This window comes from Mya arenaria, chromosome 10 (assembly GCF_026914265.1).
Source record: "Mya arenaria isolate MELC-2E11 chromosome 10, ASM2691426v1".
NCBI lineage: Eukaryota > Metazoa > Mollusca > Bivalvia > Myida > Myidae > Mya > Mya arenaria.
In genome coordinates this window covers 29722992-29737586 of record NC_069131.1, presented here as the reverse complement: position 1 = coordinate 29737586, position 14595 = coordinate 29722992, and the positions used below count along the sequence as shown (strand labels likewise).

Here is a 14595-nt window from a genome sequence, read left to right as displayed (position 1 = left end):
TTCAAGTCTGAAGCATCCTAGCATGGGCCTCTGTCAGGTCTTTTCAAATAATTTTGTTTGGCCCCTTTTAAGGGCCACCAGAGCTAAAATTAGTAAAAAAACATAACATTTTCTTCGCATGAACCCCTTGATAGATCTTCAGCAAATTTGGTTTGAAGTGTCCTTGCATGGACCTCTCTTAAATTTGTTCACATAATTTTGTTTGGCCCGGTTGCCATGGCAACCTAAAGGAAAATGTCAACAATTGGTTATAATCATCTTCTTCTCCTAAACCGCTTTGACAATTTTGATGAAACTTCATAGGAATGATCCTTGGTTGGTGCTTTTTCAAAATTGTTCAAAGAAATTAATTCCATTTAGAACTCTGGTTGACATGGCAACCTAAAGGAAAAGTGTCAACAATTGGTTACAATCATCTTCTCCTAAACTGCTTGGGCAATTTTGATGAAACCAAGAATGATCCTTGGTTGGTGCTTTTTCAAAATTGTTAAAAAAAATTAATTCCTTGCAGAACTCTGGTTGCCATGGCAACCTGAAGGAAATTATAGGCTGTCGTGTCCGCGCTGTGACTTTCTCTTATATGGACAGATTTTAAAATGAAAATGCCATATGTTTTCAACATACCAAGACAATGTGTCGTGTGCAAGACCCATGTCCCTACCTCTAAGGTGAAAGATACACAAAGTGTTTATTCACAATGGAATGCTGAATATGAGGACATAAAGAGTGTTGGCTGTCATTTAGTATGATTGTTGTTTTTTTTGCTCAGAGGCAATTTAATATAACTTGCAATGTGTATTTGACACATAAAGGCAAGATAAACTTTTTATACGCCCGAAGGGTCGTATTATGTTATGGCCTCCATCGTCTGTCCGTCTGTCTGTCCGTCTGTCCGTCCGTTAGCAATTCCGTGTCCGGGCCATAACTTGGTAACTAATAAAGCGATTTTCAAATAACTTTATACAAATCATCACTACATTAAAAGGATGTGTCGCGCGCAATTTCCAGGTCCATACCTTAAAGACTAGAATCACCATGGGGGTGCGTTAGCAATTCCGTGTCCGGGCCACAACTTTGTAACTAATAAAGTCATTTTCAAATAACTTTATTCAAAGCATCATTACTTTAAAAGGATGTGTCGCGCGCAATTTCCAGGTCCACACCTCAAATACTAGAATCACCATGGGGGGGGGGGGGGCGTTACAACTTTGTCTCTAATAAAGTCATTTTCAAATAACTTTATACAAAGCATCATTACATTAAAAGGATGTGTTGCGCGCAATTTCCAGGTCCATACCTCAAAGACTAGAATCACCATGGGGGGGGGGGGGTTACAACTTTGTCACTAATAAAGTCATTTTCAAATAACTTTATACAAAGCATCATTACATTAAAAGGATGTGTCGCGCGCAATTTCCAGGTCCATACCTCAAAGACTAGAATCACCATGGGGGGGGGCGTTACAACTTTGTCACTTATAAAGTCATTTTCAAATAACTTTATACAAAGCATCATTACATTAAAAGGATGTGACGCGCGCAATTTCCAGGTCCATACCTCAAAGACTAGAATCACCATGGGGGGGCATTAGCAATTCTGTTTCCGGGCCATAACTTGGTTACTAATAAAGCGATTTTCAAATAACTTTATACAAATCATCACTACATTAAAAGGATGTGTCCCGCGCAATTTCCAGGTCCATACCTCAAAGACTAGAATCACCATGTGGGTGCGTTAGCAAATCCGTGTCCGGGCCACAACTTGGTCACTAATAAAGTCATTTTCAAATAACTTTATACAAATCATCACTACATTAAAAGGATGTGTCGCGCGCAATTTCCAGGTCCATACCTCAAAGACTAGAATCACCATGGGGGGGCGTTAGCAATTCTGTGTCTGGGCCACATCTTTGTTACTAATAAAGTGATTTTCAAATAACTTTATACAAATCATCACTACAATAAAAGGATGTCACATGCAATTTCCAGGTCCATACCTCAAAGTCTAGAATCACCATGGGGGGGACGTTAGCAATTCCATGTCCAGGCCATAACTCAAAGACTAGAATCACCAATGGGGGGCGTTAGCAATTCTGTGTCCTGGCCACATCTTTGTTACTCGTCCGTTAGCAATGGGGGGGACGTTAGCAATTCCATGTCCAGGCCATAAATCAAAGACTAGAATCACCAATGGGGGGCGTTAGCAATTCTGTGTCCTGGCCACATCTTTGTTACTCGTCTGTTAGCAATTCCGTGTCCAAAAGGATGTGTCACGCGCAATTTCCAGGTCCATACCTCAAAGACTAGAATCACCATGGGGGGGCGTTAGCAATTCTGTTTCCGGGCCACATCTTTGTTACTCGTCCGTTAGCAATTCCGTGTCCAGGCCATAACTTGGTAACTAATAAAGCGATTTTCAAATAGCTTTATACAAATCATCACTACATTAAAAGGATGTGTCGCGCGCAATTTCCAGGTCCATACCTCAAAGACTAGAATCACCATGGGGGGGGGGGGGCGTTAGCAATTCTGTGTCTGGGCCACATCTTTGTTACTAATAAAGTGATTTTCAAATAACTTTATACAAATCATCACTACATTAAAAGGATGTCACATGCAATTTCCAGGTCCATACCTCAAAGTCTAGAATCACCATGGGGGGACGTTAGCAATTCCATGTCCAGGCCATAACTCAAAGACTAGAATCACCATGGGGGGGCGTTAGCAATTCTGTGTCCGGGCCACATCTTTGTAACTCATCCGTTAGCAATTCCGTGTCCGGGCCATAACTTGGTAACTAATAAAGCGATTTTCAAATAACTTTATACAAATCATCACTACATTAAAAGGATGTGTTGCGCGCAATTTCCAGGTCCATACCTCAAAGACTAGAATCACCATGGGGGGCATTAGCAACCTGTACGAAATTAACCGCCTGGTTGTGAGCAGGAAACCAGGCGTCAAAATCAGACTAAAACCAGTTGGTTTTAAAAATTTTAAATCTAGCACTCATATGGATAACCAAGCGTCAAATTTAAAACCAAGCGTCAACCAAGCGGAAAAGAGGCGTCTATATGCGAACATTATGCAAATGAGCTGGTTTTAAATTCCAGCTGGTTTTTAAAAAACCAGGCGTCAAATAAACCAAGCGTCAAAAAACCAAGCGTCAAAAAACCAGGCGTCAAAAAACCAGGCGTCAAAAAAAACAGGCGTCAAAAAAATAACAGACGTCAAAAATTGGCATTACTTGAACACAACCAGTTTGAGTTAAGAACAATTTATAGTTCGGAAAACAGGACAATAAAACATTGTTTAATATATTTTCTTAATAAAGGCACAGCTGAAAATGTTATATTTTTATTCATTTTTACTATCACTTATTGTTTTAAGAGTTCATATTCTGTGTTTGATATGTTTTCGACAGAATGAATCTTGTTCCGTTATCGCCCCATTGAGTTCTGTTGCTGTTGGTGATTCTGCTTCATTCTTTCTGCACTATCTGGGAACGTAATCTGCTAAAATAAATTTAAATGTATTTATTCAAATGATGATTTCCGGATCTATAGCTATAATTACAAGAGGGATGTAATTGTTAGAAGATAATTCATAGTTTTAATTACCTCATGCCTACATGGATTTATATTTGTAAATCATAAAAAGAATAAAGTTTCAAGGGTGAAACTAAATGAAATAACAGTCAGCAACCCACCATTTTTAGCATGTTCTTTAGCTTTCCAACTTTCCCATCAAATCTTGTTGGTCACAGGATCCTCATCTTTGTCACAGACACAATATTGGTCATCTATGGTAATTAAATAGGATCATTAGGCACACACATACACACCCACATGATCATCAATAAATAAGTGAAGATCGTGCTCAGGCTTAACACTGTATAAAGAAGAGTATATATAAAGTTAAATGCAGCTTATACTTTCATGTAATAGAAATCGTGCATATATCCATATGCTTAAACACATTGTATTTGTAACAATCACCAGGTTTCAAAACATCCCATTGGGACATTGTGTTAATGGAGGTTCAGGGAGCAATATACAAAATGATTAAATGCTGCCAGAAAAATAATTGCAAAAACATTATACTTAATAACAAACCATTTTGTATTTATGTTCTTTTTACTGTGTAATAGTATTAAAGATACATGTTGAAACTGTTCTTACCTTTCAAATGATAAGGAAAAAGGTTTATCCACACAAAATATGAGCTTCAGAAAACGCCATATGTTTACATGATTCTTCTCCATACATTTGAATTTCCTACACAGATGAATGTTTACTTGATGCTGATTGGCTTAGATAAAACCCTTCAGGAAGCTTTATTGCCTGACTTTTGAATGGACTGATAAGCCCAGGCTGTTATATACCTGGACTCATGGAGGGAGAAATTTGGAAGCACTACCAGTATTAAACTTTTAAGCAGTATAATGCTTACTGTTCTTCTAAATACAAATGTTTATTGCTATGAATTTATTATTTGCTACTTTTAACATAACAAAATAAATCTATAAATTTAGAAACATTACAACAAAAAATATATATTATTATAAATAAATATTAATAATGATTTTTTTTGTATGCGATCATTTATTCAAGCTTTATCATAGTAATTTGTCAAAGATAAGTTCTGAAATTAAGCAGAAATCAAAAATCATTCTCAATTTAAGTCAAATTAAAAAGAGTTTGAAATGCAGAATATGGTTTTAATGTGAATGTTTACTTTGAAATGAATAATTTTCAAAAGAAATTCTAATGCATAATGCTTATATACAGTAGAGAACAGTATTTTTTCAATGATTTTCCAGTTTCATTTTTTATTCCCTTGTAATTTTATCACATTGGGAAACAATTATTAGACTTTAGTCACCTTGAGTGGCAATTTCTTTCTGTATTCCCGTGAAAAATTATAAAAAAATGAAACTTTTATGTACCATTAAAGATAATTCCATAGTTGTTTAAGTTTCTTGGAGGCTTTAATTTTTCCTAAGTTCCTTTTGACGCTTGGTTTGAAATTGACGCCTCAATACTAAGAGGCTGAAAAATTGTTACAGTTCCTTTTGACGCTTGGTTTGTAAATGACGCCTCCTTTACTGAGAAAAATGACGCCTGGTTTGGCAAGAATTTGACGTGTCCTGCTCTTGTCCAGTTGGTTTTAAACACGTCGAGGCAAAAACCAGTTGGTTGACGCCTCTTTGACGCCCGTCAACCAGCTGGTTGACGCCTGATCATTTCGTACGGGTATTTTGTGTCCGGGCCACATCTTTGTTACTCGTCCGTTAGCAATTCCGTGTCCGGGCCATAACTTGGTAACTAATAAAGCGATTTTCAATTAACTTTATACAAATCATCACTACATGAAAAGGACCTCAAGCCGAATCTTCTTCGGGCGTATAATGCTCCGTTTCGCGGTGCTTTTGTTATGTAGTTGTTCATAGATCAATGTCACATTGGGGGGCATTTGTCACATACTTTGACAGCTCTTGTTCAATATTCTTTGAGAAACAAGCTATATTAATAACAAAGGTTAAACTCTTTTACTCAGGTGAGCGATTTAGGGCCATCATGGCCCTCTTGTTTTATGTATTATTTATTTATCATATGCATTGACAATTGATTATAATATCATAATATATTATTTATTCTTTTATTGTATGTATTCTAGATCATTAAATAAATATAAGTAAATATGCATTCAAATTTCTGTATGTAGTCTTAAATAATAAATGTTGATATTGTTAAGACCAAAATCCGCTGGACTTTAGACCAATATTCCCTGGAATTCAGACTAAAATCCACTGCAAAGCCTCTCAAAAGTATGGTAGCATGTATTTGTGTCTGTCTTTTACCTTAAAGGTTGTACCCACCAGGAATACTTTTTGTATCCTCTCAAAATTCAGACTAGGAAACTGACTTGAGGTTGAATATATAAGATTATGTTTTTCATCATCTTCAGACAAATAGAAAATAGCTATCAGCTAAAATCTTATTCAACAATAAATGTTTGAGAATGCTAAATATTAGCAGTACACATGGTATAAATCTTGTGAAACACATAGCAATAACGTGCTAAATAATGCACGTGAATCTAGGTAACTTGTAGTAGTAGAAGTCAAGTATCATCTTGGTTTATTACAGCAGAAGCAGTGATTACGAACTTCGTAATCACAGCCCCAGAAACAGAAGCGTTTTTGTTAAATCTCCCAGGTTGCGGAAACATGGCACATCGCAGGTGCGGATCCAGGAATTGATGTTAGAGGGGTAGTAACTTAGGGGCGCAACTTTTGACATGTGCTCCTCCCTCAGAACCGAAAGTATATGGCATAAACTGTTTTACGGGAATTTGGGGTTACTCCCTCATGTATGTAGTCGGAAATGGTGCATTATGAGCTTATTTTATTACCTTTGTTTCTCCGATATTGATGAAAACAGTAAACTTCGATTATTTTAGAGGTGGCGCACGCCGGGCGCTTAAACCGCTAGCGTTTCGACCAAATTCCTTGAGCTACACAGTCGGTCCAAGGCCAATTCCCCGCTATTTTGGCGCGAACACAAAACCATCGACTGTCCCCCCGGACCTGGGGTGGGGGGATGCTTACCATTGACTGGTGCATTACTTTAGCGACAGCGATAGGTTTTCATATTACTTTTTCCCTGTTTGAATGTAATATCTTAATTGTCTGTTAATATGTTCACTGATAAAACTTTTGCGGCCTGGCACATTGCATCTCATTAGTCATGGCAGTATTCTTCAAGTTCAGGCTTCTTTTTTTCAAAATTCAAAATGTTTATTTTCTAACCCATTCATTGATTTATCAACACCATATTCACACATTCTCATTTACAAGAGGTTTGATAGTGATAAATCAAATGTGTAACGCATGGCACCATCACTCTGGTGAACGAGAATAATTTCATATAGCACAATGTACATGAAATAATGACAGTATGGCGAGTCGTTCCTTCACTATTTTTACCCATAAATACCATAAATTAAGCCTTTTCATACAATAGATCTCCATCACCTCTCCGACTCCTTTATAATTTGTGTAAATATATGAACATAATCATGTGGTCTTTAACAAAGATAGAAGTGTAAAAAAGTTTATATCTTCGACTTCAAAGAACTTCATTAATGCTAATTCTTGACCAAATTTTAGTTGCCTTTAACCTTGAAAATAATCGGTTAAATGGCAAGATGTTTGTAATCAAGCTTAACGACAGCGTTTTTGTGACATTGATGAAAGATGGATTTTTTTGTTTGTCTTTTTTTCAATCGGATAAAAAATTGTACTAGTATCTGATACAGGGTTAATGAAGCAATACGATGGTTAGACGTCATGCTAACCATTGTATAGTAAAACAGCGATGAGGAATATGGATAAGTCGACAGTTGACAGGTAAGGACATTGTAAGAAGTGTCATTTTGCTAATTTCTGCTTTAAATATGGCAATATTTTTCTTTATTCCCATTTCCTACATGTTCCCATTACAAAATCTTACCTGTCCTTCCAATTGGAAATTTCCCATTTTAAAACTGAACTTTATTCTCCAATTGGAATTTTCCCATTAACCAAATATTCCAATTGGAATTTTTCAATGTTCATACTTTCCCACTTTGAATGTGGGAATCCTCCAATTGGAAAGATTCACTCATGGGAAGGATTCGCAAACAAATGCCTTAAATGAATCTATCGGTTCTTCATTTTTAATGAATATATTATTTTTCATGTAGTGAGTGTAAAATATTCTTAATTAAACAGTCAATTTCAATTTTAAAAATTATGTTCCAAATTCTCCCACAATTTTAATAGAGCCAGTTTTCCAATTGGAAAAGCTTGAAAAAGCCATTTTCCAATGGGAAGGCCATTTTCCAATGGGACTCCCATTGGAAAAGTTGACTTTAAATGCCAAAAAAACATATTTCTAAATTAAATTTCAGGAAACAAAAAATATCTCTTATTAGTATTACCTAACACATTTTAAAAATACAAAAATAAAAAACATTGGGTGAAAAATAAAAAAAATAAGTTTGCAAAAATTCCGGATTTGCAAACTTAATCCGGATGCTGTTATATATAAATCTGAAACATATGAGATGCCAGACAAATATGTGTTTTCACAAAGCTTGTGTTTAATCAAACCAACGTTATTGCAGACAATTTGTCAAATGCCATTTTTGCTGAATATTACGATATTGCAGACGAAGATGATGCTTCTGTAAGGGAAATTGCAGTCAAATTTGAGGAAAATGGTGGTGTTTATTATAACAACGCTAACGAAGTCAGCAAGTTCAAAATACATGTTGCAGATTTACCAGAATATGTGCAAAATTTATCTTCAAAGCACACAGAAGAAGAATTTCAGGTACAGTGCACCCCTTAGATGTTCATTTTCTGAATTACTCATTTCTGTAAGTGAGGGATTATGTGCAAGTATGTCGTATTGAGATGAATATGTATATTCTCACTCCATTAAAAACGGAATGTCCTAGTAATTCATTTCATTCGTTCATATTTTAATTCAATGTTTTATTTTTAACTTGAACAGAAAATTCCATACGGTCTTTTAAAAGCATATGGAGTTTCACAAACCAAACTCAACATGCACAAAAATAGGTACAGAGGAATATACCCATGTAAGAACACATCATTTCTTATCAAATCACTTCGCATTGCACTGAATTTACATTTGCCTAGTTACTTTACGTGCGAACTATATAAAAGACGAGCTGTTATGACGTATTTCTTTATCGCAATACTGTGCTCATATTGGATTGACGATACCTTATTAAACCAGTGGTACATGCAGTAAAAATCATCGGCTTCTATTTCATACATATGTAAAGGTAGTAGAGCACGCTTGCAAAAATCCCTTGATATGCGATCAATCCTTAATGCAGAGTTCACAAGCATTGTTGTGCAATTTTCTTATTTGTTCCAGAAATTGAAGCTTAGCCTGTTTTATTTCAAATGATGATACGCGAGTCTTAGTTCGTGGTGGAGAAACAGACTACATTAATGCAAGCTATATAGACGTATGTTGTTATTTAAAAAGACAGTAGTATTATAAATTGTATCTGATCCTTATATAATTATGTGTGTATTAACCCATCATTTAAGGAAAATTTCATTAAGTTAACAAAAAATACTTGGGTGATTTAAATTCCCATAAAATTTACTTTTCGCTGTCCGTTTCAAGGCGATAACCACCGTATTAACTTTTAATGACTTTTAATGTATACATATGTAAAATATCATTATTTTAGTAATACGCTGTGTGTGTCTCGTTGATTGTCTGATAGGCCTGAACCGTATGCCTCTCAGCAGGCTCATCGTTAAATAGTTGACTACAAGGCTTGTCACTATATCTATTGTATTAGTTTGAAGTATAAACATTACTGTTTAGAACAAAAAGATGAGGAAATGCAAATGGAAAGTGTACTGTTAGTGTTAATGTAAAATTCTGCCTTCTTCATCACAACAAACCTATTATAATATTGTATATGCTGAGGGATGGTGATTCGCAATAGCCCAATTGTTTAAACCATTACTTCGGTATACAATTTACTGCATATTTAATACGGTGTAAATATAAACTTTCACAATCAATAACTGTAATTACATATAGCATAATTCACATTTCTTTTCAGGGATTCAGAAAGCGGAATGCATATATTGCTACTTTGGGTAATATTACGTACTCCCAATAAGTAATGTCTGACAATTTGAAATTAGAAACAATTTTATCTAAGCGCCCACGACCAATTGCATGGTGAATTAGCTACGTTCATATTAACCTAATTGCTTACGTTTATTAATATTTGTTTTGTATATAAATGCATGATAAAATCAAAATTAAACTTAAAAGGTCCAACGGCTAGGCAGCTTGGCGATTTTGGCCAATTCTGGCGAATGGTCTGGCAACAGGAAGTTGAGAAGATTGTCATGGTGACTAACTTGGTAGAGGGTAAGGTAAGGTGATTTGGCTTTTATGACCAAGTGCAATGTAGGTGTGGTGTGGAATATGTTGAGGTCAGATAGCATTTTAATTTAAATGGCCTTCTAAGTATGTCATGATTTTAAAATGAATTGACAACAAATGATTGTTTATATAAACAATAATAGACTGAAATAAACAGCAACAACGCATCCTAATCTTTAGTATTCCTTTATGTTTACTTTTATACATACGGTACCATATGTTTATAAATAGGGCATAAGTATGGATATTACACTGACGATCCTGATAAGTTTGGCATTGTTGTGGAAGTGAAACTCCGTTAGAGTAACGTTTCCTTTTAGTTCATAACCTCTTTGGTCCTAAATTGTAATAAACATAAGTTTATATTTATTTCTTTGCAGAAAACCAAATGCGAGCAATATTGGCCGGACCAATATCAAAGTAAACTATACGGCGATATTGAAGTCGTGTGCAAGGTTGAAAAACCGTACGCAGATTTAATCTGGAGACATTTCACGCTTTCTAAGGTACATTCAAATTGGATATTACTCCTCGGTCAATAAACATATAATATAATATAAGTTCAATTTTTAATAATTGCAGATAATCGGCGTATGAAATAAATCAAGATTCACCAAACGTTTTCCAATACAGATTGAAGGCAATTAAATAAAAGTCATCTCATATTGTTATTTACAAATCATCTCTGGAAAAAGCGAACAACAGCAATCAAAAATGGCCCATGCAAGACAACTGAACGATGTATACTTTCGACTGAACGCAATGAAATCAGACAACACATACAGTCGAAATCCGTTGGCTCGAAATCGCTTGCTCGATTTCCTCGTTGGCTCGAACTTGATGTGAAGGACCTACTTTTTCTCTATGTAGGCATTCCCGATTGGCTCGATCTTTACCAGGCTCGAAATATTCTGCCGGTCCCTCGGATATCGAGCCAACGGGTTTCGACTGTACTCCTTCTGTCATGAAACGTGATTTGACCAATCACCAGCGCCGGTTTTGAACTATCAATGGTATTTAAACGATGTTGAGTTCATCGTTATATTGATATGCTTTCAACAATGAATAGGAGTGTTCATATTAAATATTAAATACAAAACGAAGGTAGTTGTACATAATCTTGAAGTCTTATACAAAACGCAAATGTATCATCATTATATTATTTAACAGACTACGCTAAATCAGATAAATAAAACTGTAGTAGCTGAAAGAAAATAAGGATACATTTTAAATAGTTGCCTTACCATCCATTTAGCCTCTTAACGATCGCGAAAATTTATCCTTGTTAACATAATACAATGCTCTGAATAAATTTCCGTATAGATAAAATATATCCATCTTAAAGGGGCTGTCTCACGTATGATAAAATAGCGAAAAAAAAAAGAAAATTGTCGAAAACTGACATTTACTTGGTATCGATGTGTACAATGCATTGAAACTCACTAACTGAAGTACCACATAGTTTACAATTTATTTAAGATAAGCAGTTATTTCGTATTTTTCCATTAAAAAAGATTACTGGGTATGTCTACCAGGTAGAATTCATTCCTTATGCGTCATTGGCTAGTCGGTGTTATCACGTGATATGACCGAGGTAGACGTATTGTTAATTATGTCACCCGATTAGAATAAGCCTTGAATGCGCTGTGAGTAAGACGCTGGACTACAATTTTTGCGACGCGGGTTCGAACATTCTGGTACTATTTTTACAATTATGATGTCAAGGCGTTACACATTCTATTAGATAATTGTCCTGAGATTCGTTACAGAAAAAAACTTTTTTTGGTGCCAATCTGTGACACAGTCCATTTAAGTATGACTTTCAAATTCCCGTTTACCAGATGAGGAGTTTAGTGTATGTGTATCAAGGTTTAACGAGATCAACCAAACGCTTTATGAGAATATCTTCCTTATTGCTAAATATTGTGCGTAAATACCATTAATGGGTACATCAAAAGACTACTTTGTGAATCATAAGCTTTTGCAAATTTGATTGCTGAGTAGCATTATGTTGTGAACATGTTGAGCAGTATTAATCTTTGAAAAGGGGATACAAACATTTTGAAAAAATACTTTGTAATACATTTACTATGTTAAAATAGATTTCGTTAACTATCATAAGTTGAGTATATAACTATTGTTGAATAAAACTCAGAAACATAGATTTTTTCCCTTTTTCATGGGTAGAATGCCTTTTAAATGATCTCGTCAGCTAGATTCCAACCGAATGTTTTAACTAGGTATTTGTTGGATAATGTCACGTCTGTAGATGCTCTTAGGTGCTCAAAGAAACTACCAGCAAGAAAACAATAATAACTTATTTATAACCATGGGAATGTTAATGCTGTTCATGTTGTTCTTTCAAAATTAAAACAAATTTGTAAGTTTGTAATCTATTTTTTTGCATCTAAAGTGTATATCAATTTGTGTCGTTAAAATTATTCTATTACTCTGTCAGGTTATCAACAGATTTTATAAGCATGTATTATGTCAATAATAATAAGTGTTACTTATCAAAGAAATGGTATGCATCGCATTTATATATAACAAAATAAAACATGTTATTCATATCAACCAATTATTTTTCTCCTTCAACAATGGAACCAGAATTCAGAAGAAAGAAAGTTGCATCATCTTCAGTTCACTAGCTGGCCAGACAAGGACATCCCTGACGACGTCACATCACTAATAGAGTTTAGAGAAGGGGTTAACGCCTTGCCGAGTACCTTTAACGGACCAGTAGTTGTGCATTGAAGGTATGATATTAAACTTTGGTTCAATAATATTGACTAAAAGCGTTCATTTCCTAGCGTGTAGCGATGGAGAATAACAATGCATAATCGAAAACAGTATTAAATCAAAACATTATAGACACATGAGTTTAAGTGTCGATATATTTAGATACAAACTAGTTGTAACGCTGTAAAGTTCAATAAGTTAGTAAGGAAAAAAGAAACAATATTGTTGCACCGCCAGCAGTAATCAAGCAGAGTTCTTCTTAGTCTTTAGTCGGGGACCAAAACCACTGCTCCACTAAAGACATATCAGTTTCATACGATTTTATGAAACATTCAAAGGGCAATTTTAAAATTGAGGGAGAATTTGTCAACATCGCAGTGGAAGCTGACAACATTCAAATATATTTGGTTTGGTTTCCTAATAATAACTTTGAACAAAGTTATTAACATGTTTCGCTACCAATTATGAAGTTAATAATACGTGTTCCAATTGCTTAATACAACAAGTTATTTATTTATTTACCTGCACAAATAAAACAAAAATATAGTCATAACCGAAAGTTGGTTCGAATTATGAACTTTGGAAGCGATATATAACAAGCAAAACATACACCCAATGTATATCATATCAATATCAATCTGATATGGGCCTGTTTCGTGAATGCAGCAGAAGTTTTGTTTAACTTCAGTGCTGGCGTAGGAAGAACGGGAACCTACATAGCTCTAGACATTCTCACAAAAGAGGGTGAGACAGAAGGAGCTATAGATATCCCGGGATGTGTTCTCAACATGATACAGAACAGACCCAACATGATTCAGACATTGGTGGGACTATTACTTTTATTAGTATTGTATAAGATTAGTTTTACATTGTGACGTTTATTTAGCAGAGCTTCATGTAAGTTGAAATTAATCATAATCGGGTCCGTTCAAGTGGTAGAAAAAAGCCATATGTATCCTCGAGCAAAAAGTATTTGGTTAAGAGGTTGGCATCTATACCACCAGACCACTCGTAACTTCATGTCAGGATTGCACCAATATTTGTTGTATCACTTGTAGTTAATACAGTACTTGCATTCATTCATTGTCCGTAAAAGTGCCACACACAAGCAAGATAATTATTTTATAATTGCTATTTTAGAGTCAATACAAGTATCTTCACCAAGCCTTGGTCCATACATTGACTCTTGATTGTTCGTTGATAAGAAGAGAACACTTCCATGAATATATGGCGAAATCAAGTAAACAGGAGATCCATGAGCAGTTTGAGGTGCGAATATTTCTTAAAATATCGAATGTGAATACTATGCATCGACTTTGTATACAATGCGTTATCATTATTGAAACATAATATTGCATTTGGAATACACTTTAGAAAATGCAATTGTGTCATGAGAACAAGTCGAATGATGAACTACAAGTCGTTGCAATGAATCGGCTGCTGACAAAAAATAACAGGAAACACGCGGATATACCAGGTAAAACGAGCATTTCGACAACATTACTATCTCCCTTAGAAGTATAATTTATTCATCCCAATCAAGTATTCAAAGAACAAAACTCATTTTGCAAATTGTTAACTTGTTAGTCTTTTTATAAATTCAGAAAAATGTTTTGAAACTCTAATTATTCGCGATTTCATGTTTTGATTGGTTAAATATATACCAAGCTTAGTCCCTTGCAGTCTTCCTAATGATTTATATGATGTATATGTTTGGTTCTGTGTATTGTTAGGTGATTCCAACAGACCGCATCTTAATCCGTTTTTGAAAACTGGCGAATCTGATTACACCAATGCGATATACATCAACGTAAGTGTAAAGTTTGCATGACATGATAGTGTGCATTATATTTATCGCT

General features: G+C 35.0%; 1 pseudogene; it reads left to right on the top strand.

The window, feature by feature from the left end:
* The window catches only part of LOC128204562 (receptor-type tyrosine-protein phosphatase kappa-like), a 37531-nt pseudogene that overhangs the window by 20700 nt on the left and 2236 nt on the right, over positions 1 to 14595 (top strand).